Source organism: Sarcophilus harrisii, chromosome 2, assembly GCF_902635505.1.
Source record: "Sarcophilus harrisii chromosome 2, mSarHar1.11, whole genome shotgun sequence".
In the NCBI taxonomy this organism is placed as follows: Eukaryota; Metazoa; Chordata; class Mammalia; order Dasyuromorphia; family Dasyuridae; genus Sarcophilus; species Sarcophilus harrisii.
This window is the reverse complement of record NC_045427.1, coordinates 459,823,369-459,849,475: the sequence shown is the minus strand read 5'-3', so window position 1 is coordinate 459,849,475 and position 26,107 is coordinate 459,823,369. Positions and strand designations below refer to the sequence as shown.

Genomic DNA, 26,107 nt, shown 5'->3' with positions numbered 1-26,107 from the left:
ATTCAGCAAATTTAGTGGTGTATGCCTGAATTCTAGATTCTGGATAAAGGTTTTATTATAACCAGATGCTGCTGAGCTCTTGGAAGTTTGGCTTCCGAACAGTTAGAAAAGCTGTTGCCGAAGTGAGACCAGGAATGATTCCCTATGATCATGGCTAAATTCAAAAATATTTTTTAAATCCACAAAATATATCTATTCTGTAATTACTGTAAGGTGATGGGTCTTACTTTGAAATCTTTATTAAAATATCAGAAATTTGCCTTTTAACATCAGAAATTTTAAAAGTCCTTTTCTGAAGCTTTGGGTCAATTTTTCCACATCATTAAAAAAAATGGGTATTTATTCTCTTTGGGGGGAAAAAGAGATATTTGCTTGGCAGTCCTGGATTCTAAAATGTGACACAATTACGTCCCTAATATTGCTGTGTAATGTTTTTGTTTGGGGGAATGCTAGTGTCATCAAAAGCTCCTGTTTTTGATCTGAACTGAACTGAGCTGAACTGAATCTAAAGTTTTTGATGACTTTTTAAGATGACATTATTTGTCCATTGGACAAAATAGACCCTGTAGAAAAGTAACCTTGGAGTCAGAAAGGCTTAAATCCTGTCTCTGAAACACACTGTCCTTTCAACTCTCAGTATCTTAGAAAAATCTCTAAGAATGTGCGTTACTGATGAGTTGTCTAAATTGATGAAATTACAGGTTGGGACCCAAAAGAAAACAAAACTATGTGGGCATCTTTAATCTCACAATCAGTTGGAGATTAATCCTTGAATACACTTTCAAAAACAATTTTAAAATGAGTGATTTATTTTACTCTGAGATTTGTTTTCCTCTTTCTCCCTCTCAACCTTCTAACCCTTTCTCTTCCTTAGCAGGAAAATCAGGCTTTTATGCATCATTAGTTTACATGGAGGTTGGGGGCAGGGAGATTGTAAGACTCAATTCTAGTTAAGGTAGCAAGTTGATCCCCTGCTGTGTGGTCAGTCGGAGAAACAGGACTAGAAGACAGAGTCCTGCTCTCATGACTTTTACCTAGGGCACAAAATTCTTACAAAAGCAATTAGAGAACAATACAAGATGGGATTTAACCTGGGTTGCGGGATCCTGATTATAAGAAATAAAGGTAGACTGGAAAGCTAGTATGCCGTAATGGGTATGGGCACTGGACTTGAAGTGAAGAAGTGGGTTCCAATTGTGTCTTGAGTACTTACTAACTAGCAGATCAAATTGTTTGCCTTCTCTGGATGTGCATCTATAAAATGAGAAGACTGACCTCTAAGGTCCTTTCCAGACGTAATTTTATAATATTATAAATCAGGGAAGATTTACTGGCAGGTATGACATGAACTGGGCTTTCAAGAATAGTTTTTGCTAAGGGAGAAGAGCAACTTCATACTTGAGTCGGGCAGAGGAATACCGCACTTATTCAGCCAATGTTTTGACCTCCTAGGAAAATCTGGAAGGTGTGGGTTTGATAAGAGAGAAAAGGGACAGAGATATGTATACATGGAGGATTTGGTTAGTTTTGGGGGGCCTAGAAGTGATATCAAGAGACTGTGGGTGGCTATTGGGACCAAGAGAGGCTTCAAGATGGATAGAAGGATGATTTCTGCTTCTCAGGATGTTAGATATTTGCAGCCTCCTCCCTGACTTTAAGGGAGAGATTAAGCCCATAATTTCTTTTATTTTAAGTTAAATTAATTTAAGGATTTATTGAGACCAGCTTTTCAGTGGAAGGACATTCTCTTTTGTTTTCCTAGATTCTGTTGTTTGTCCCAGCAGCAATTACCTTGGGATTCAGGTCCTTTCTGGGCACCAACCTCAGTGGTCAGAGTTTTTTTTTCTTATTTGTTAAATGACCTCCTTCATCTAAAGGATTTAAAAAATCCCAACTTTATGTTGTTCCATGATGTTTCATCTAATTAATCTAATTAGTGGGAAAATGTCTCAGAGGGTAGATGGAAGGAAGTTAAGAGCTTTAAACAATTATTCCCACCCCACCCCAGTTTTTTCTCCCATCTTTGAATCCTCATCCATAACTGTTTTTTATCTTTTTTTTATGGCACTGTAAAGCACCTTTTATTATAATTATTCATTCCATGTCTAATCTCCCCTAATTAAATTCACTTCAATTCCACAAACATTAGCATCTACTATATGCTAGGCATTATATTATACAGGAAAAAAAAAAAAAAAAAAGAACAAACCTTAACCTCAAGGAGCTTACACACTGGCATGAGGACTGGGGACTTATTTTCGTGTGTTCTTTTGATTTGTTGTGTTTTTGAATATCCTCCTCTTGAGCATAGATTTTAGAACCTTAGATACAAATGCTTCAGTAAAAATTAATGTTGACTGTGTGTTTCAGATTATCTCATTGACAAAGTCAAATATATTTGCCTATAGATTCTATGCATCTTATACGAATCAACAACCAGTAATTAGAAGGATACCACATTTGTGTTCAGGCAATACAATTTACAAAGCCATTAAATGACTGGTTCTGATAGACCCAGATGGATGGTTTTAGGAATAGCCCGGGTAAAGCATAGAATTTGAGCTGGAAGAGAATGAATAACCTCATCAGACAAATGAAAAAAAAAAAAAAACAAACAAACAGACTTAAGGAGGTTTAAAAGCTTATCCTCTGGTGCCAAATAATGAAATTCATTACGCATCAATATATGTATATTGGTGGGTCAAGAAGTCATTCTTTGCTGTTTCTAAGAGGTGACTAGTAAGTAGAGTTGATTTCATGAACTGGTGAACTGGTGAAGAGTAAGAAGGTTGCAGTGCTAGCAGGCAAACAGAATAGCTAGATGAAAATAATCTTTAAAAAATAAACAACAACAACCAAAAAAAAAAAAACCACCCTAAAAACTGATGGTAAGAACGAAAAGAAAGGAGATAAAAGAAGCAGTGGAACTGGGATTGGGAAAAGCTTGGAGAAAAAGTTGAGGTTGCTCGGACTCAAGTCCACAATGAAAATCTTTTCTGAGCCTGAGACAAGTGGCAACCATATGTGGAAGCAAACAAAGTTTTACTACTCCCTGCAAGAGATAATTTGAAGAGCTCTATTTTTCTTGCCAGTTGGCTTAGAAGGGAACAAGGAACAATAGATTCGAGCTGAAATAATTTGCATTTATGATGAACACAAGGAATATCTACCTTGCATTTTCCTAAAAAAGAAAAATTAAACCTCGTTTTTAATTAACTGATAAACTATTAATCAAATTTTTGCAATGTTAGGTGACACATTATTCATTTAGATAGAATGACTGTGAACTTAAACTAATCAAATCTGATTTGCCCACATACGCTTGATTGAAATACATTTTAACTAGCATATACAAAGAGAAAATCTTGGATTTCTTACCTAATCTTCAGAGTATACTGCTGAGTTAATAAGGGCAGTTTTTTTTTTTAAATGAGACCACCATTTCTTAATCTGCATATCAAAATCAAGAGCAACTTAATTGCAAAACACATATTCCTGAAATCTAATCATTATACTGCTTTAGGGTATTTTATTGAAGCATGTTAAATTATGGACAGAATATTAATGATGAAGCTAATCAAACCCAATTAGTCACTTCTAACAATAGTCACATAAATATACAAGTCAGGTACTAAAGTACTGTAGATATGATTTTTTAAATTTTTAATAGAAAATGTATGGGATATTTACAAAATCTACAGTTAGAGTTTAAAACCTAAAATTATGGGCTAGGTCACTTTAAAAAAAATAAGTTGTCTTTTTTTTTTTTTTTTTTTTTAAAGGATAAGCTCCCCTAAAAGATTTAAAGAGGATTCCCTGAATTTTTGGTCTTCACATAAATTCATATACAGGAAATTAAAGCTTCTATAATCAATCATTCATTTCATTCAAATAAGCTGATTTTCCATATTCATGACCCTATATTTATACTTTTGTATTTAAGTACTTAAAAAAAAAATCTGCATTCTGACTCTTCCTAATGCTTGTCTTTATGAAGATTGGAGACCTTAGTCTTTGAAAATCATAGCCGAAGCTAGGAACTTGCTGATGTGCAGATTCCCGATACTGCCCTTTCAGTGCTTTTCCACTGAAGGGGCAAGAAAACTGAGTTTCCTTTGGTTTTTATGCTTCTATCCTCACCCTTCCCAAGGATACATATACTAGTTTATTTCTCTGGCATTAGGGACCCTGCCTCAATGGGAAGACCAAAGCAGACCAAATTAGACTGTAGCCCGACAGTTGGTACAAGATGTTCAAAGATTACAAGGGTGTTCATTTCGTGCTGTTCTTGGGGACTCACTGGGGTAATGAATATTCATCTTTTTCATCACATCTGAGGGTCAGTTCACAGAGTCATACTGTTATCATTCAATCAAAGTCAAAAGAAAATTTCTACTAATAAGGTGGGTATTTCCTGACTTGACTTTGCCTGATTGCTAGTCCTGCAGGTTTCATTAACAGGAACTAGGTGGGCTGTAAAGGTAGAAATATGGCTCAAGGGAACTTAATAAAACTAATACGTTAAACATGTAATCTTGTAAGGGTCAATTTTGGACTCACATACCTAATTCTTTTATAACCGGCTTGGTTTCTCTTGGTTCTTCGTATACTATCAGAAGCAGCACTTTCCCTCATGGTCCATGAACTTGTATTTAAAATATGTTGATCATAATATTTAATCATAATTAGTATTCTTGGTCATCCTATCTATTTTATTTATTCATTTATAAGCATTATTCTGAAAATGGGATCCATCAGCCTCATCAGGCTGCCAAAGAGGTTCATGAAACATAAAAAGGTTAAGAATCACTGCTTTGAGGAAATGGCTGAACAAGCGGGCTCTGGGAGATGGCTAGATGAACTGATCCAAATCTGACTATGCCCTCAGGCTGTATAAAACAAGAACTATCAAGTCACCTGTCCTGCAATATCAATGCTATCACTATTCTCCGAAAATTCATTTCCAATCAAATACCTTCTAAACCCCAACTTCCCTCCCCAGAAATTACAAAATGGCAAATAATGCAATTTTTCTAGTCCTGAAGCTATAGCAATACTTTAAATTATGGCTATTAGGGAACGTCCATAAATTTGTTTTTAGCAATTTAGTCACTCACTCTACCCTTCTATTTCAACACTTCTCTTCTACCGGTATCTTGTCAGGGAAGGAATTAATCTGAAAATTTTACTTCATTTTAAGATTTAGGATATAATCTGAAAAAAGATAAAAGAGGGTGCCAGGACAATTTGGTTTATTGTAAAGAATTAATCTATCCATTAAGTTGGTTTTTTTTTTTTTTTTTTTTTTTGGCGGGGGGAAGAAGAGGGAAAGGATACAACTGTGTTTCTGGTCCTGCACTAATCTGTATTTGTGAAAGCAGAAATATGGCATTGTCAATGTCTTTAGGGATCATTGATTGACTCTAGTTGTAGGTAGTGATCTCGTACTAGACTAGTAATCTTATACAACAGAATGCAATATAGACAGAACATAATTAAGAGTTCTGCTGTGTGGAAGAGACTCTAAATGTTATGAGTATTCTACACTGAGAAATCAGTAGTAGATCAGTCAGGGAAGGCTTCTTAGAGGCACCAGGAATTTCTGGTACTTGAAGGATGAAATTTGTGTCCTTACTTCCATTTGTCAACTTTTGAGTGTTTGGGGAATGGTGATGGTGGTGGAAAAATGATAGCAGCTATTTTTGAGGAGAGGATTGATGATGGACTTATATGTATGAGCAGTGGAAAGTGTAGATAGACAGGTGTCAGGGAATGATGAAGGATGGACATGTTGGGACAGGTGGGCAGGGGCATAGTGTGTCCCAGCATGTTCACAGGTGGGGCTCTAATTGAAAAAGGTTGGGTAACACCCCACCGCAGCTGCAGCCCCAGGGGAGCGTCTCTGATCACAGGGGAAGGAAATTAGTACTGGATAATAATCTTCCCATAGTTTCAGTTGCTAAGATTATATAAAAAATAAAGTTGTTCTTTATCTCTGATCCTTCATCATCAGTGAATAAAACCAAGAGGGAATTTAGAACCAAGAAGCTCCCAGGTAGATCAGATGTTAGGAGTTTCTCTTCTGCTTGAGTCTCTTTTCTGCTTGAAAGGGACTAAGACATGATTGTTGTGTACACTCACATAAGTGTATACAATGAGTGTTTCATAAAGCACCTTCTCATTTATCATTTCTTTTGATCCTTCCAATATTATGCAAGTCGTATGATCCCCATTTGACAGGTGAGGAAACTGAGGCTCAGAGGGATGAAGTGGTTTTGACTCTGAATCATATGTCAAAGAACTGGAAGGGAACATAGAGATTATCTAGTTCAATCTCCTTATTTTACAGAATGGGAAACTGAGGACAAATGAAAGGAGTAATTTGGCCAAGGGACAAACAAAATTACATACAAATTAGTGGCAGAACTTCTAATGAACTCATAGCTCCTGATTTTTGGTGCTGTGTTCCTTCCTATATTGAGGTGCTTCTCCCAGTGTATACAGCTATATGCCTTTTAAGGCAATAGACACCCTTTTGTGTGTGTGTGTGGGGGGGGGGGACTCTGTATGAGAGAGTAATTACTCAGAGGGGCTACTTCAGCATCTTTTGGTGACTGCAACAGGACTTGGTTTTCTCCTACAAGCAATCTTTGGTACTATGCCATCGTTTAATCAAACTAAAATCTAAATTAAACTTTTTTTTTTTTTTTAAATCCCCTTTTCCCCCCAGTCAGATAGAGGCCTCTCTCAGAAAAGAGAGGCTCATACATTTCCCCAGCAAGTTCTGAATAGAGGAGTTGGCCTCCAAGGGGCTGACTTGTTGCTGCCGTGGGGACTGGAGCACTCACCTGGGGTCCAATTTTCTGCGAGACTAGGGCTGGAAGTTCGAGGAGTTTGGAGGAGGGAGGTTGCCGGAGTTTGCTCTGGGTGTTTGGCTCTGTCGGGACAGTGAGCTTGTGTGGAGCTGGGAGGCAAGCCGAGTCTCTCCTCCGTATTTGGCAGGCTTCCATCTGCTCCGAAAACAGACCCTGAGATCTCGTCTTGTTAACAATCTCTCATTGGGCATTGTGGGAGGAAAGAGGGAAGGTGAGTCAGGACCCAACATTTAAAAGGGGCTGCGCACAGGCAGAGTCACCACTGCTGAGATCAGGAGCAACTCCTGCGTCCGCAGAGACGCTAGGATGGATGAGTTATTTCACGGGGCGAACACCAGCCCCTGACTCTTCCAAAGTCTCCTGTTTCATCTCTTCAGAGATCCTTCGGCTGCAGAGAGTGCAGTGAGTCGGCTGCAGCTCGCTCCCCAGAAGAACAGCTGGACGACGGCCGAATATCCCTTCTTTTCCTCGGCGAGTTTGGACTTCGCGGGACACTCCGAAAACTTCCCCAAACTGATGTGCTATGCTTCGGAGACGCAGTCACCCAGTCAATAAGTGAGTATGGAGTGCTTGCCGGGTTAGGCGCTGTGGGGAAAACTAAAGGAAGGGAAGGAGGAGACAGGTCCCTGCCCTTAGGGAGTTTATAATCCCGTTGTTTTAGAGTTGGGGGTCCAGGTCCTGAGTTTTACCCGAGAGGCATACTTATAAATAGGGTCTTTTAAAATTACTTTGGTAACTAAACTCTTGGATGGGATCCAAGGTGAACCTACCAGATCCGTTCTAAAGTAAATATTATTTCAGTGAGTTTGGAGTGATTTTTTAAAAAAATCTCTGATAGAATTAGAAGCCAAACTTTTTAGTTTTCCTAAAGTGCAGCTTTTTAAAATTTGGTTTTAAAAAATACAATATTTTTCAGCAAGTAGTGTGTCTGAAACTTCTTTGTTGTTCTGTATAGTACAGTAAAGCAAGTATTCTTAAGAAAAGCCAGTTAATGTCATCTATATAACAATTGGGGTGATTTCCTGGGCAATAACTTAGTGGCACAATTTAGCAGAAGTGTTCCAGTCCAGATGTCCAACCTTGTTAGGAATTGCAAAATAATATGCGAGAAGCTTTGCCCACTCAGAACCTTGTGTCTTTTCTGTTTGCAAAAACAGAGACGTTGCTCACCCATTTGGCAGCACCCTCAGTTTTCCTCATCTGTAAAAGGGGGTTAAATCTTATTTTGAAATGCTCCTATTTTCTGGTTCCCCTTCAAAGATTCTATTGTTCTGTTATCTGGGTTCATTTGAGGATGCCGAGTTGCGTCGTCTTAAAATTGATTAAGAGAAATTTGGGACAATGCAAAGATTTAATTTGATATCCGTTTTTATATTATTAGTATAGATTGTGTAGACTGCTACAATTCCATGGATAATAAATACAGGGAAAGTCAGAAAAGCTCCCAGAGCCAGGTCAATGCAGACAAAACAAAAAACAACAACAAAACTCTTGCACTTTGATTGTAAAATAGATAACTGGAGCTTTTGAATTAAGGTAAGCACATGAATAACGTATAACTTTTCTGTCAGGGGATTGACACTGAGTTAGAGAGTAAATTTCAAAGACAAGTCCAAGTTTGAAAAAATACAGGGTCACCATATAGAGAATATACTAGGTTCTAGTGTTTTGTAAAAGCAATATCGCTAAAATAATCATTCTAAATATCCCAAAGCAATGGGAGATATCTCATGAGGAGAACTGATAATGTGAATTCTAGCTATTAGCAATGATACACATTAAATAAAGACAATATTTTCCCTGTTGCGTGTATAGATGACTTGACTGTTGTTGATTCTGTATGTTTTTAATGCCTCATAAAGGGACAGAGGATGGGGCTATTATCCTGAGAATTTTAAAGGTCTTTTTTCCTTTTTCCTTACAGGAATTTCAGGTCTCCTGAATGGAGAAAATCACCTATTTTGACGCAGAAAATCATATATGTTGGCAGAGTAAATCATCCACGTTGGCAAATAAAATTAGAGCGGCTGCTCTGAAAATGAGCACTGAAACTTCGTGGAAACGTCTCTCCCACCTAGCTCAACAGTTCAGGTGAGCTATAACTCGCCCCCTTGGCTTTATGAGCAAAAACCAGGGAGAAGTGCACAGAGAAAGAGGTGGTGAATTCAGGACATGAGAGACCATCTATACCCCATTTTGTAAATGTGGGTAAAGTGAGGAGTGGCACCCAACAAAGGGTACGAACTGATTCCCTGAGCTCATTCCAAGTCAAATCTCCTCTCCCTCTACCCCACCCCTTCCCCAGCCCCACTCTGGCCATCTCTGAGCTGCCAAATCTATTCTTGGGTCCTAAGGGACTTAAAGGTAACATTTCTCCTTTTGGACAGATCTTGTCAACTAGGGTGTGGTCATAGGCAAAGTCGGCCAGTTCTCTCTGGTGTCCACTTACTTTACCCATACCATACTCATATTCTAGATCTCACTCATCACAATCTCCTTTATCAAAATTAATTTGTCCTGTATTTCATTCTAGCAGAACAATGTCTTCACCCAGCTCTCACTTTGGAAAAGTATTTTTCAGATTAATTAATGCCAAGCTGTTAATGATAAATAAGGTCTGGTAAGGGCTTAACATACATTTTAACAAGATACATTTTCTTGATTTAAATGGATCTTTAATTGTGGAGTTTCAGGTATTTTGGCCACTGGAAGGACTTCATACTCATACCTCATCCACTGTGCTTCAGTGCCTGAAGGATACAGCTTCAGTTTGTCCCCAATTCCTTTTTCCTTTCCTTTCCGGGGGGCTCCCTGGGAGGCTACCAGAAATAAATATAAAGGTTCCTTTTAGCATGGTGTATAGAGCTCTAGATTTAGACTCTGGGAAAGATTTGGTTTGAATCCTGGCCATGACTAGATGTGTGACCCTGGACATGTTTCTGAGTCTGCTTCTTCCTCTGTAAAATCAGGATAGTAGTCCTTTACTTCCATCTATCTAAGTAATTGTGAGAAAAGTACTTTGTAAATCTTAAAGCCCTATGGAAATATGAACCAGTTCCCCTCCCCAAAATCCCAATTTTTCTTCTACCAGGGACTAGAGCCAAAAATTAGCCTTAAGAACCAATGCCTTCAACATTCAGCTGGCTGACCACACCCTGGACCCTCTGGCCCCCAAGCACTAAAGGTGCCTTCAATCCAAAAGGTTCCCAAGGATCTAGACAATCCCAAAGCCCCATGTGTACCATGTAATACAGGGATCACCAATAATCCTTTCATCTCTCCTAATTTATATAAGGAGTTCCCACTCTTTTCACTTGGATAACCTCCCCACCATCACCTCCTCGGCTTTCAACAAATCTTCCTGAACTGCTTTTACAAGAAATAAATAATAGGGTTTATAACTCATATGCCCATAAGAAATAAATAAATAAGAAATAAGAGATTAATTAATTTCATTAAAATAATAGTTATTTCCCAAATATTTCCCATACTCCTTTGACAGGCTTTTCATACCTTTGAAGAGTATATGTATTGGGAACCGTTGCTCTAATCCCCCATCATATAGTCTATTATGAATCTAATGACATCTGCACCCAAGGGAGTAGAGGCAAGGAATGGGATATCTGTTCCATTTCTTTTCCCTGTTTTATTTTTGCTTTTTCAAAAAGGAATAATTTTTTCCTTTCTCTATCTCCTTATCTTCTTCTCCCTGCAAGTAAATTTAAATCAACAAGAATTTATTAAGCAACAATTATGTGCTAGTCACTGTTCTAAGCAGTAGAAATACAAAGAAAATCCTCCCCTAAAAACTGTCCCTCCCCAATAATCTTTGTCAATCGGTAACTATGTTCGGGGTGACAAACCTAATTGAGACGAATACTGCTTGTCCAAACAGCAATCCTTATTTCAAGGACAATCCTTGTCCTTGAAAATATTTCTCCTACCTCAATAGTTACCAGAAAGTCATGGGATGGAGTGGGAAGATAAACTAAAAGAATTTGATTGGCTGAGGGACAGGTCACAAGCTTACCATCCTATTTTTGATCATAGTTTCTGGGCTAGGTGGCTATTTGCTTTGAAAGTCAAATTTTATAATAATAATAACAATACATCTTACACTTGCAGAGCTCTAGGCACATCATAAACTTTAAGGTATTATTTAAATATGGGTCAGGAATATTTACAAAGCACTTTGAAAACCATGATCTCATTTGCTCTTCCTTGTGAAGTAGATCCAAGGCAAGCAAGGTGAGAAGAAAATTCAGATTCATAGAATGCTGGAGCCCCAAGAAAAGCTTGGAAATGACTTAATCCAATCTTATCTTCTTTTATAATTTGGGGAAACTAAGGTCCAGAGATAGGAAGAGACTTACTTATCCAAGGTCAGACAATGAATTATCCATAGGGTGAAGATTATAACCTAATTCCATTGATTTTCCTGCCTTAGGCTCTTTCAGTCTCTTCAAGGTCTAGTATTTCTCATCAGTGCAGAAAGAAATGGGGCTTTTGTCTTTGCACTACAAACTTCACAGGTTGGAGAGTCACCAAGGAATAGTCATTCTATTGGTACCCCACATCAGTGGAAGCAACTATATATCTAATTACCCCAAAACAAACTGACCTAAATATCTTTCTTTGCTATAGTGGAAATTTAAAATGGGTTTCCCCTAGGAATATTTCATTCTTCTTTGACTGCTCTTTATACCCCTTGCTGTTGATCATAGGAAGGGATCCTTATAGATCAAGTCCAACCTTCTCTTTTCCTAGATGTAAAAACCAAGGTCAAGAGAATAACTTGAATAAATTGGATTTTAATCCAAGTCCCTTGAGTCCAACAAGCAATCATTCAACAAGCACATATTAATAGGCACCCTGTGCCAGGCATGAGACCTGTTTCTTCAGTGAAGGAAAGAAAATTTTTCTTATCTAAGGTCATTTTCATGCCCTTTCTTGTTGTCAAGGAGCAGCCTAAAGCAGTCCATGGTATCTTAGCAAATAAACAAAAAGAAAAACAAAACAGTATTTGAAAAAGAGAATAGGTTTCAGAGAAATAACTAGGTTGGCACAGTCAGTTTTTGCTCTCTGGAAGTGGAAAATACCAATAGCATTCATACTCCTTGGGTAGCAGAGATATGACTGAGTTTATCACTTAGTTATAAGAATCATCTATTAAACTAAGAAGCTACCAGAAGCTACCCACTTATTCCCCCTAGCTGTAATACCCGTAGGTAAGTTCCTGTCATGTTCCATCTCCTTCTACAGGAGATTGACTATGTCCTGGCTTTCTGTCTTAACTGAACTTGTCTTTAGACAGTTGATTTGAAGGTACATTTTCTACTACTCATATTTTATGAAGCTTGCCCCTAGTGGAAACATTTTTATTATGGTTCTGGGGTTACGGGGAGACATACTGGCAAGGTACTGAAGATATGGCTTGTGACACATGTAGATTTATTTATCTTGTTTTTAGGATGTTCTTAAAGATGATTTCAGATAAACAACCAACTTCCTCATAAAATTATAAGCTTCTACTGTAATTAAGGTAGACAAGAAAGGCAAGAGAAAACATTTTCATGTTGGGAAAAATTTTTTTAAAACCCTTAGGTCTTCTAATACTTCCCTTGCCCACTTTGGAACCATGTAACTTATTTTTTAAAAGTCAAAAAGTTTAATGGTTTCATCTCAAAAAAGGAAAAAAGGACTTAGACTACATTTTGTCTCCTCAGTCTGGAAAGAAAGATAATATGGTGTTGTGGAAAGAGTACTGGACTTTAGAGTAAATATACCTATGTGCTGGTCTAGCCATATTTGGCCTTGAGAAAACTACTTCCCTGCCTGACCTCAGTTTCCCGAATTATAAAAAGAAGAAATTGGATAAACTGATCTTTGAAGTCTCCTCCAGTTCTACATCATGTATTCTATGTTTAGTATTCACATTTGGTGTCAGAGGAAAAAAATGCCAGGAATCCCTCTATAGAAACCCTCCCTGCTGCACAACAAAAAATGATGCAGCACAACTGAAAATAATAGTCTGAACCTGGCTCATTCTCACCATTAACTATATACAGACAAGCTCAGATTTTTAAGAGACACACATAGAAAAAAAGAAAGAAAGGAAGGAAGGAAGGGAGGGAAGGAAGGAGAAGCAGCTACAGAGCAAGTATCTTTTGATGAATCACCGGTTTTTTTTAATGATAATAATTTTTTTATTATAACTTTTTATTGACTGAACATATGCATGGGTAATTTTTTTTTACAGCATTATCCCTTGTACTCACTTCTGTTCCGACTTTTCCCTTTCTTCCCTCCACCCCCTCCCCTACATGGCAAGCAGTCTTATACATGTTAAATATGTTATAGTATATCCTAGATACAATATATGTGTGCAGAACCAAACAGTTCTCTTGTTGCACAGGAAGAGTTGGAGTCAGAAGGTAAAAATAACCCGGGAAGAAAAACAAAAATACCAACAGTTTACACTCATTTCCTAGTGTTCTTTGTTTGGGTGAATCACCCATTTTATAAAATGAAAATGGCAATAGAGAGCAGTGGGATTGGCTCTGATAGGTCCAGGAATCTGTACTCTGGGAATAATATGTGCCTCAATGTGATCTTTCAAGGGCAGCACTCTTCTCTAAATTAGTGTGCCTAATGAAAAACTTTTTTTTGGAAGAAGTGGGGTATGAAGAAGGGTAGAAGAGGCAATTGGGGTTAAGTGACTTGGTAAGGGTCACATATAAGTATCTGAGATTGGATTTGAACTTATATTCTCCTGACTCCAGACCCCAGTGTTTTATCCATTGCGCCCTCTAGCTGTGTGAGAACTTTTTAAAAAATGGTCTTCCAGCTTGCCCCATCTCCAAGCCACATAGATACTGAATCCTAAAATCTTTGGAGTCCAATATCTGGACAATAAGCAATTTTAAGAAACATTTTGGAAAAAAGTATTTTCAAAATTCCCCTTCTTTGCTAAAGTCTCTACTGTAGGTTCTCCTTAAATTATGTTTTGCTCACACATTTAAAACAGGATTCTATTTTTTTAAAAAATTAATAGATTTGATTTATTTATAAGTTCACACAAAGTGATCACACAAATTGAAAGTTATCTGTGGTATGCCCTGCCCTCATTAGTGAGGACCATTAGAACAATAAGAGCAGTCTCACATTTCCCTCTCACCAGGCAAAAGGGATATCTTCCAAGAAGAGCATACAGAGCTGCCTACAACTTGTCACATAAGCTAGGTCTATGTCCATCTCTGAAGTCTGGCCCTCTTTTATTTTTTTAATTGAGAATCAAAAGATCTATCTTTGCTGCTATGAAGAAAGGAAAGATCCAGCTCTAGAATAAAACTATAATTTAGTCCCCTTCATTGAACCTAGCCCTATTTCTTTCCCTTGCAGTTCATAAATGTACCCAGTTGTGTTCATGAAAATGAATACTAAAATCTAACAGTCCCAAGCTGTTCTCTATGAGATTGTCACTCCTGTGAGGTAGAAATTATTATTTTTCTTACAGTCTATTCTTTCTCTAATGAAAGGTAAAAAAAAAAATCATTGGACAAATGATCATCCAGTGAAAAGTAAGAGTGGTGCATTTCAGGTGAGACAAGAAAAGCAGTTAGACTTTGCTTTGATGATTTTGTCCTTTTCCTTTCAGGACCAGAAGCAAGTCAACAATGTGAGAGAGACCAGATCATCCAGATCAGGATGCGTAAAAGAAAAAGAAAAAGAAAGAGGAAAAAGAAGCGGAAGCGGAAATGGAAGCAGAAGCCCAATTGGAAGAATATTCTTCAAAGATGGTTACAAAGGTCGGTCAAATACTCTGCTGTAAAACCCCTTCGTTGTGTTAATCAGTACCTAGTGTACATAGCCTTAGCTCATCTGGGGTCTTGAGAGAAGATCAAAAGGAGGACAAGAAATATAAGGGGGATTTGGGGAAGCATCCCTACAATCCTACAAAAACTTAGCAGATGATTTCTACCCTGACAATATGAGGGATGATTTCTGTACCCCCTCAGGAGAATATGGCCTGAAATAGGGTCATCACACCTCAGAGTTAGAGAACTTTCTGTTGTTCTTAAAAGACTATCCAGTCCTCCTTCTCACAACAGATGGAGAATTCATCTTGGGAAGTACTTGCCTAAAATCACAAGAGAGGCAAAGATGAGATTTGAACTCAGTCTGCTGATTTCAAGTCCAAGATTCTTTTGAAGGGACCTTAGAGATATTCTGGTCCTACTTTGTAAATTTGCAGCTGGTGAAACTGAGGCCTTGAGGGCAAACTGGCCTGAGCTCCTGTTCTACTAATTAGCTACATTGTAGAAGCAAGCATCCCAAGGCTTGCAAATAATACATGTACCTTGATCTAAAGCATTTGATTTCCTGGCATTTCTAGGGAGGAAAAAACAGAGAGAGATCATTTTGTCCAAACTGTGTGAGCAGCTTTGGAATAACTGATACTCTGGGCTCAGAGAGCTGCCAGGCAGGGAAAATAATAAGAACCATGGAGCAATGTGGTCTCTCCAGAGAGCCACACCCTATTTTTTGGCCCAAGACCATTTTCCTCAATGGAGCATTGGCTCCTGGAAACCATTGTACTTAATGGGGCATTGGCTCCTATAAACGATTGTGCTTAATGGGGCATTGGCTCCTAGAAACCATTGTGCCTAACGGAGCATTGGCTCCGAGTGGCTCCAGGTATGCTCCTGAAGGGGTTATGGAGCCACAGACACTGTAGGCTGAACTCCCTCTTAGGATGGCTGAGTGAAGCCTGTTAAAGAGTCGGTTGCTCAGGGAGAGGGAGGGATTATGCCAGAGCTGTCACTAGACTACTGATTTCATTTGTTATGTCACTTCCCTGTTCAAAGACTTTCCAGGGGTTCCCTGTTCCTAATAGCATCAATTCCAGATTCCTTAGGCTGGTGGCTACATTCTAGTGCCATACTACCTTTTCCAACCCCATCTCCCATCTTTCAAATGATTCAACACTTCAAGGATCTGTAGTTTTACTGGTGTGGGAACTCCTTCCACTGAGACAGATTTTAATTCCCTCTGTGGCTTAGCCGATGTTCTTTGAGGGGTATTGTTTCCAAAAACTTTCATCTCCATGAGGCCGACCTGGCCCTAAGTCTTTATGAACTTAGCTTGGCTGATCCTCATGCAACGGTCCATCCTTGGCCCGTCCTGGCAAAGCTTGTTCCCCTACCCCCGAAGCACAGACTTCAAGGATTCCCAGTCACCTTCTCCACACCACAGTGAGACTTCTGAAGAGGGACATTTGAATTGAGCTTCACAGAGGAGATGAGACTTGAACCCTGTCATCTTTCAAAGGCTCAACTTAAGCCCAACATTCTCCATGAAGCCTTCCCTGATTCTACAGTTTCAGGGGACCTCTCCCTCTTGTGAACTCAAACAGCATTTGTTTGTACTGTATTGTTTAGTTGGCACTCACATCATATATTGTCCAGTGAGTGTTCTTCTGTTGTTGTCTTATATTGTTACTCAGCTTAATCTATGTTTGAGCCTGGGCTCCCTTGCCAAATGGTGAGCTTGAGGTTGTGTTGAGGGCCGGGAATGTGCTTTATATGTCTTTGTAGCTCCCAGGGTGAATGTAGTCTAGTATTGGGCTAGAAACATAGTTCTCTTGGGTTGGTACTTATTGTTATTATTTTTTAAGGCTGGGTTAGTATTTCTTTGGTTAAGGTCCTAAAAGTAAAATGCTTTCTTCTAGACCTTAGGGAAGTCATAAACACTTCAGCCTTTAGAATTTTTGACATTGCTGAACTGTATTCCCCTTTGGGATTAATTCCTTCCTTGGTAGCTAGAGAGGAATGAACAATGGAGAGAAAATGATTTTGGGGAAGATTATGCCGTGTAACTGTGTGCCATTCTGTGGAAGTCACAGGGAGAAAAATTGTTGACTAGTACAAGAAGCAACAATGATCTTGTCCTGCAATGGATCAGTAAGCCTCAGAAGGGAGTGTGAGCTTTCTGACACTAAGCATTCAAACAGAGGCTCAGAGAAGCTCCCCCTCCATCCACCCATCCCTCAGCAATATGATAGAGTGGGAGGACGGATAAGATCATTTCAAAAGTCCTTCCCATATCTAAGTCTTTACTTAAACACTTCAAGTATATTGTGGGTATTCCCAACAAATGTTATAACCCTTATATAAACTTAGAAGTGGGTCTTTAGAGAATTGCTGTGGGAAATTTTGTAAGATGCTTCTTGTAAAACAGACCCATGGCACTGCACAAGAGTCTGGCCTGAGAGTCTCAGATTTTATAATAAGGGACATATTTCAGAATATTCTGTGATATGTTCCAGCATTTAGGAGGTGTGAGGGGCAAAGCTGGGCCATAATAGAAAGGAAAGTCCATGGGCAAAGGGCTTTTCTTAGATTTCAGCATAATGGAAGGGGATCACTTTGTAGGGAGATTAAAAAAAAAATCTCTCCAGCGGCACCAAGCTTGCCACTGCTGTCTGACTGCTGACAGCTGGAGATCTCCCTTTCTCCCTCTTCCCTCCTCCTCTTTGCTCACTCTTCCCTGGTTGAGCTCTTTTTTGGAAGGACTTTCCAATTTGTTCAGAGGCTGTGCTTGAAAAGGCACTGGCTGGAATGTGACCCAAGGCTCCCGTAACCAAGCCTCTGCAATTAGAGACTTGATTCTTGCCCTTCTTTGGGAATATTGTGACACCAGCATGTGTGACTTTCCAGGTGGCTGCAAAGGCAGCAAGATTTCTTAGGCTAGGGGTATGAGTGGCAGGGGATCAGAGGGAGGAACAGGAAGTTCTCCTAGCCAGAAAAGGGCCCTTCTCTGGCCCTGAAAGGCAATCTGATGATTGCAACAAGGACAGAACCCATTATACAAGAGCTCATTATTTTAAAAATTGCAAATCAAACCATGTCTCCTAACACCAGAAATGGGCAAAAATCTGGCTGAATATGGTAGTATAGAACTTAAATATTAGCTTGGTGCCCTCTTACCTTTATACTGTTGGTTTTAGCCTATCCTTCCTTTATAACACCAGCATTATATAGGGGTTTTGTTGTATGTACCAATAGTATTGCAACTTGTATTCAGTTTCTTTCATCCAGGGAATGCATCAAGCTCATGCCTATGAGCAACACCTACTTCAAGGTAGAAGAAGCAGGAATAGTCAATCTTGTTCTGTTTTAGCATCAAACAATTCATTGTAACAAAGAAAAACAAACAGTAGCCACTAATTTGGTGACTCAGAGAGGGAATGCAACATGCTGTACCCATAGTTGCCCAAATTTCAGCCAAGAGAAGAAGGCACATTTCATTATCTGGTCTTTGGAACCAAGAAGAGTCATTCTAACTATATGCAGAGTTTGGGTTCCTTTTTTCATTCTTTTCATTTATTGTATATACTTTTATATGTATATATATTATTCTCTTGAATATGCTTGCTTGTTGCATCAGTTTATATAGGCCTTCTCATATTTCTCTGAATTCCTCACATGTCCTTTCAAATGACATAATAATATATTACATGGGTACTGAAAAACATTTTATTCAGTCATTCCCTGAGTGAAGGGCACCTAGTTTATTTTCAGTTCTTTGATAAAAAATATATAACTGCCTTATTAGGTGAAAAGATATGATCAGAACGTTGCAGTTCCACACTAAATCTGCCTTGTCGTAAACAAAAATGGTTAGGCATTACCAACTCCAAGGTCACCCTGGCTAATAATGTAAGTAATAATGTGTGGCCATACATTCAAATCTCTCATCCCAAGGAGGGGAAGCAGAATGCATTACCTGCTTTCTATAATCAAAACAGGTCATTACAGTTAGCTAGAAGTTATCTTCTTTTTAATGTTTGTTTTTTTTTTCACTTAGATAATTGTAGTCATTGTATATAATCTGCTCCAGATTGAGCTTACTTCACTCATAAATTCAAAGAAGTCTTTAAATGTTTCTTCATTTCCTAATATTAATTCTTTATTCCTGTACAATAATATGTTACGTTCGTACGTGAGGACATGATTTACTCACCCATTCCTCTAGGGGAAGGCACCCGGGTTGTTCCAATTCTTTACTACAAAGTATATTGACAGCACCTATAAAAAGGTAGAAAGAGCAGGTATGGTCGTCCCCACTGGAAATCCACCATGAACATGCCTTGTAGCAAAGAAAAACTGAAGCAACAACAACCCAAAGGGTGACCCTGTCAGGCAACGAATGTAAAAAGAATGAAATTGTAGAGCCCAAACTCTAAGACCAAAAGAGAAAGGCATGGTTCAATACCTATTGTGGGGGGGATGGTCCTGAAAATTATTCAGCATTTACCTTCTTTTTACTTATACATTACTTTAAGTGGTAAATATATTTTTATTTTAGACTAATTTTCTTCATATAAATTTATTAAAAATCTTTTAGGGATTCTCAAAATTCCTGACCTTTACATATTCTTCTTATAAAGTAATATTAAGTTATAATCATAGAGAAAGGCTTCCTCAAAATGTCTTCTTCCTTTACATATTTACTATATTCACTGAACTGACACTAGTTTTAGGAAAAAAGTGAACCAAAATCCACCTGACTCTCAACAGAGAAGATACCATGTTTTGTAATTTACTTTTTAGAATCTAAATTGTTCTTTGTAAATATACAGATAAGGAATTCTTCATTCTTTTTTCCTTTTCAATACTAGTCAGTATATGGTCAAAAATCTGTCAATCATACCTCATCTGAAAGGCTTATTGATTTGTTTCAACTTCTAAGACTGAGGATATATTAATAATAACTTGATTCAGGCAGGAGGAGCATGGGTACCATACAAGTATCAACACAAACCAATCCTTTAGCAAAAAAATTAAAATTAAAATAAAAAAAAGGTATGAGAAAAGATTATAAGTAAAGGGAACCCATATGAGTGAATAGGCACCAAAATTTAAAATTACCGAAACCCAGTTGTCATTTTAAAGGAGGAATCCTTGCTACTTTTGACTTGTTCTATAACATACAAATAGGTTACTCTTTTGGTAACTAGAGGTCGTTATCATTACTTACATAGAAAGCTGTTTTTTCCTTTCCTTAAGCAACCACTGTGGAGACAATAAAAATTGGCTACTGAGAATTATTCAGTTGTAGGACCTTCAGCTCCATTCCACAATGAGGATAGCTATTGTTTTAATTATGATATAAAAAAGTAAAATGAGCATGGTTGTCTACATTTTATGCTAGAGACACCTTGAACATGAATAAAAGAGAAAAAAATTAATCCGCAACTAAGCAAAAAGTGACCATGTCTGAAAGAGCAGACATTATTTGGATTCATACTGTCTTAGCTCTCTGGACACAGAAGAAAAAGTAATTCCTGATTTATTCACAGAAAACCATATTGATAATTAAAAACAATGAAATATCCCACCCCTAGTAATATTTATCAAACAAAAATAAACATAGTAAGTCAATAGAGAGAATTTGTCTCCTTAATACTGAGGGTATTCTATTAAGTCTAGTTCAAGAAAAAATGAAAAAAAGGCTGAATTCATATATAATGTACCTTGAATTAATTCTCTAGCTAATAAAATGCACTTCAAAAATAACAAGGGGAACAGTAACCCTGTTTTAAAGGGTAAGCTTTATTGAACCTCATGTCGCCCACAAATAAAGCAAGAACCAGGAAGCAGGTATACTAAACACTTCCTTCACTACCATATTACTAACTTTAATATATCATTTAAAGGCTTCCTCTAAAAACTCTCCTACCTCTATGACTCACTCGTCAATATAGAGACGAAGGTTTCTCAGTCATTCTACCTCAAATTATCCAAGAGTTTCTTTCCATTTCTTCATGTAATGATCTTCCATTCCATGGAAATTAAAGGAGAAAATACAAGGGGAGGTGCAACATCACTGCATTTGGGATACCCCTACCATTCTGCTCAGCTGGGGGCAGAAGCTATCCTAATCAGCTGTCTCTATGTGCTACTACTGGTCACGCTAATGACTCAGGCAGAACCCCATGCCTTTTGCTCTTTTATCCATATTACAGAATCCTCAGAGTAGAGATAAATCTCCATATGCAGGGCCCCTGGTTTCTTTCGGTATTGTTGTAAAACAGGGCTTCCATTTTGCCTGAATGAAGAGCCAAACAATACTGCAGTCGGTTTTCATATTTGGTGCTCTTTGAGGAAGCCCTCTACCAAAGAAAATCCACTTTTCAAAGAGCCAGATAAAAGGGAAGCCTGTATTTAAGAGTACCCAGGGTCCCTCTTAGTCTGGGATTAAAGGCATGTTTTCTTCTAAAGATTATTTTACACTTAATGTTCACACAATCTCAGGCTAAAAAGAGTAGTTTTAGTTTTCAGGTATCATTCCTCTATACTTAATGCTCTCTCTGTCTCTTGTCTCTAACTCTCTCTCCTTCTGTCTGTGTCTGTCTCTTTCCCCTCTTTCTGTCTCTGTCTCTCTCTGTCTTTCTGTCTCTCATTCTTTCTGGCTCTGTCCCTATGCCTATCTATGGGAATCTCTTTGTCTCTCTGTCTGTCTTTGTCTCTCTGTCTCTGTCTCTCTCTTCCTCTGTCTCTTTCTCTCTCTCTCCCCCTTTCCATCTTTCTTCTCTCCTCTCCTCTCCTCTTCTCTCCTCTCCTCTCCTCTGTCTCTGTCTCTCTATCTCTCTCTGTCTGTCTCTGTCTCTCTCTCTCTATCTCTCTCTCTAGCACACACACACACAGCATAAACAACATTTCCACCTCTCCACATGCAGACAGAAACAAAATTCTCTGCACAGACCCTGGTTGGTTAGCAATTCCAATCACAGAAAAGAAAATAGGTAGGTTATGTACCCATTCTTGGGAATGGAGAGCTTCCATTCTAAAGGCATGCAGGTCGAATGGCCATCAGAAATCACCTCCAACACCTCTGCTCCTTATCTGGGCTTTCTATTAAAATCCAATTAACCCAGAGAAAAATGAATATGGTGCCTCAACTCCATGTCAGTCCTCCTGGCATTGGCCCCATAGCAAAGACCAGACATTGAGTCACCACCAGTCAGTTCCATGCTGCCCTGGTCTGCCAGGGGAAGCAGCAGTTCACCCAGAGGGCCCCACTCTGACCCCAGAGATGGGGCCCAACAAGCTATCTTGCTCTCTGAGACCAAGGAGGGTCTTGATATTCAGTCAGAGGGCAGGTCTTTCCTTTCTATTGGTCAGTGACCAGGATTTCAGCACTATATGACTATAGGTTGACAGCTACTTCCCAGAGGCAGGGCCCCTGGTTTCTTTCTAATACTTGGCCAATCAGAGCATCCTTTCCATCCAGGGCAAGGGTGAAGGAGCACTGAATTGTAGATCAAGGGAAGTAGCTCCTTGTTGAGACCCTGTAGCCAAGAAGACTCACTGCAACCCCAAACCACATGAGATTTCTGAAAAAAGGTGCCACACTGCATCTAGACTCCCCTATCTCTCTGCTCAGCTGGGACTGCAGGGATTCTAATTAGCTATTTATATAACATATTGTAATACCTCAACAATAACTTTTGTTGTTCTTTTGCCCTAATCACTTAATCCTCAGAGTACAAAGGTTTCTCAGCCATTTTTCAACACCAGTCACTAATTTACTTCTTGAAGGCAGAGCCTTGCATTTTAACAGGATAAAGGGAGAGTCTACATGGTTGTCTGTCCCATGTGGAATGCTACTGGTTTCAGCCTAATAGGAAAGAAAATTCACTATTCCAACAGTCATCCAAAAAGGAATGCTATCATGATAAAGTCCATCAGGCATCCCACAATGCATCACTTCACAGCCCAGAGGTAAGGTCTTTATTTCTTCTCAATTTTCAAGCATCTTTGCTATTCCCTGTATGGTTTCAAGCAAAACAGGCTTTATTATTATGCTTATTAGCATCCAACACTTTACACCCAGTGTCCTGTAAAGATTTCTCATTCATTCTCCACCTGTAGGACTCCCAGTTTGTAACCACTTCTTTGTTATATGGGTTCAACATACCAACAGTACTCAGGGGTATTCCACATTGTTCTCTGCCCGATGTGTGATGATCCTTGAGCCAGCCCTATGGCACAGAAAATTCACTCTTCCCACAGTCATCCAATAAGGTAACCCTGTACTCTAGGGTAAACACCATCATGCACCTGTAGTGCCTCACCTCGCAGCCCAGGGGTGGGGTCTTGACTTTTGCTCCTTTTTCTAATATCCTATTCTATCTCTTGATTTCTGCATAGGCTTTCTTCAAATGTCCATTGGTTTCCAACCCTGTTCCCTCAGTATCCTGATAATGGGTTCTCATTCATTTTTCTCCCGTAGGGCCCCCGGTTTGTAACCACTTCTTTGTTATATGGGTTCGACATACCAACAGTACTCAGGGGTATTCCACATGGTTGTCTGCCCCATGTGTGATGATCCTTGAGCCAGCCCTATGGCACAGAAAATTCACTCTTCCCACAGTCATCCAATAAGGTAACCCTGTGCTCCAGGGTAAACACCATCATGCACCTGTAGTGCCTCACCTCGCAGCCCAGGGGTGGGGTCTTGCTTTCTTCTCAATTTTCAAATATCTTGGCTATTCCCTGTATGGTTTGTAACAGCAAAGGCTTTCTTATTGTTTATTGCATCCAACACCTTACCCTCAGAGTCCTGTAAAGGTTTCTCATTCATTCTCCAACTGTAGGGCCCCCGGTTTGTAACCACTTCTTTGTTATATGGGTTTGACATACCAACAGTACTCAAGGGTATTCCACATGGTTGTCTGCCCCATGTGTGATGATCCTTGAGCCAGCCCTATGGCACAGAAAATTCACTCTTCCCACAGTCATCCAATAAGGTAACCCTGTGCTCCAGGGTAAACACCATCATGCCCCTGTAGTGCCTCACCTCGCAGCCCAGGGGTGGGGTCTTGACTTTTGCTCCTTTTTCTAATATCCTATTCTATCTCTTGATTTCTGCATAGGCTTTCTTCAAATGTCCATTGGTTTCCAACCCTGTTCCCTCAGTATCCTGATAATGGGTTCTCATTCATTTTTCTCCCGTAGGGCCCCCGGTTTGTAACCACTTCTTTGTTATATGGGTTCGACATACCAACAGTACTCAGGGGTATTCCACATGGTTGTCTGCCCCATGTGTGATGATCCTTGAGCCAGCCCTATGGCACAGAAAATTCACTCTTCCCACAGTCATCCAATAAGGTAACCCTGTGCTCCAGGGTAAACACCATCATGCACCTGTAGTGCCTCACCTCGCAGCCCAGGGGTGGGGTCTTGACTTTTGCTCCTTTTTCTAATATCCTATTCTATCTCTTGATTTCTGCATAGGCTTTCTTCAAATGTCCATTGGTTTCCAACCCTGTTCCCTCAGTATCCTGATAATGGGTTCTCATTCATTTTTCTCCCGTAGGGCCCCCGGTTTGTAACCACTTCTTTGTTATATGGGTTCGACATACCAACAGTACTCAGGGGTATTCCACATGGTTGTCTGCCCCATGTGTGATGATCCTTGAGCCAGCCCTATGGCACAGAAAATTCACTCTTCCCACAGTCATCCAATAAGGTAACCCTGTGCTCCAGGGTAAACACCATCATGCACCTGTAGTGCCTCACCTCGCAGCCCAGGGGTGGGGTCTTGATTTTTGCTCCTTTTTCTAATATCCTATTCTATCTCTTGATTTCTGCATAGGCTTTCTTCAAATGTCCATTGGTTTCCAACCCTGTTCCTTCAGTATCCTGATAATGGGTTCTCATTCATTTTTCTCCCGTAGGGCCCCGGTTTGTAACCACTTCTTTGTTATATGGGTTCGACATACCAACAGTACTCAGGGGTATTCCACATGGTTTCTGCCCCATGTGTGATGATCCTTGAGCCAGCCCTATGGCACAGAAAATTCACTCTTCCCACAGTCATCCAATAAGGTAACCCTGTGCTCCAGGGTAAACACCATCATGCCCCTGTAGTGCCTCACCTCGCAGCCCAGGGGTGGGGTCTTGACTTTTGCTCCTTTTTCTAATATCCTATTCTATCTCTTGATTTCTGCATAGGCTTTCTTCAAATGTCCATTGGTTTCCAACCCTGTTCCCTCAGTATCCTGATAATGGGTTCTCATTCATTTTTCTCCCGTAGGGCCCCCGGTTTGTAACCACTTCTTTGTTATATGGGTTGGACATACCAACAGTACTCAGGGGTATTCCACATGGTTGTCTGCCCCATGTGTGATGATCCTTGAGCCAGCCCTATGGCACAGAAAATTCACTCTTCCCACAGTCATCCAATAAGGTAACCCTGTGCTCCAGGGTAAACACCATCATGCACCTGTAGTGCCTCACCTCGCAGCCCAGGGGTGGGGTCTTGACTTTTGCTCCTTTTTCTAATATCCTATTCTATCTCTTGATTTCTGCATAGGCTTTCAAATGTCCATTGGTTTCCAACCCTGTTCCCTCAGTATCCTGATAATGGGTTCTCATTCATTTTTCTCCCGTAGGGCCCCCGGTTTGAAAAACCACTTTTTTTTGGGTTCCAACCAAAGACTAGGGTTTCCCAGGTTGTCTGCCCCATGTGGGAGATCCGAGCCAGCCCTATGGCACAGGCCCACTCTTCCCAGTCATCCACAAGGAACCCGCCCAGGGTAAACACCACTCACCCCCTCAGCCCGGGGTGGGGTCTTTTTTCCCTTTTCAATATCTGCCCCTTGATTTTGAAGGCTTTCAAATTATTGGTTTCCCAACCCTTCCTCAACCTTAAGGGTTTCATTCTTTCCCTGTGGGGCCCCCGGGTTTTAACCCCGTTATATGGTTCATACCAACAGATAGGGATTCCACATGGTTGTCTGCCCCATGTGTGATGATCCTTGATCCAGCCCTATACACAGAAAATTCACTCTCCCCACAGTCATCCAACAAGGTAACCCTCTGTTCCAGGGTAAACTCCATCATGCACCTGTAGTGCCTCACTTTGTAGCCCAGGGATGGAGTCTTCATTTTAGCTCCCTTTTCTAATATGCTTTTCTTCCACTTGATTTCTGCAAGTTTTTTCTTATTCTGTACATTGGACCTCCACATTAGCCCCTCAGTGTGGTCTAAATATTTCTCATTCATTCTCACCCATAGGTCTGGTTGTAACCACTTCTTTCTTATATAGTCTTGACATTCCACCTTTACCAATGGGGATTCCACACGGTTCTCTGCCCCATGTGGAATCTTATTGGTCCAAGTCCCATAGTAAAGAAAATGCACAATTCCCATAGTGATCCA

At 39.6% G+C, this 26,107-nt stretch overlaps 2 long non-coding RNA genes across 3 annotated transcripts in view; one reads left to right on the top strand and one right to left on the bottom strand.

Moving 5' to 3' along the window:
• The window catches only part of LOC116421753, a 57,347-nt gene extending 50,341 nt beyond the window's left edge, over positions 1 to 7,006 (bottom strand). For both annotated transcript variants that reach the window (XR_004232261.1, XR_004232262.1), the window contains exon 1: positions 6,849 to 7,006. This is a non-coding gene — a long non-coding RNA (uncharacterized LOC116421753). The remainder of the gene's footprint in view (positions 1 to 6,848) is intronic.
• A 94-nt stretch (positions 7,007 to 7,100) lies between these two features.
• Positions 7,101 to 18,092, top strand: LOC116421752. The gene is made up of 3 exons (XR_004232260.1): positions 7,101 to 7,430; positions 8,800 to 8,966; positions 14,533 to 18,092. It is a non-coding gene; the product is annotated as an uncharacterized LOC116421752 (long non-coding RNA).
• Positions 18,093 to 26,107: the final 8,015 nt, after the last annotated feature.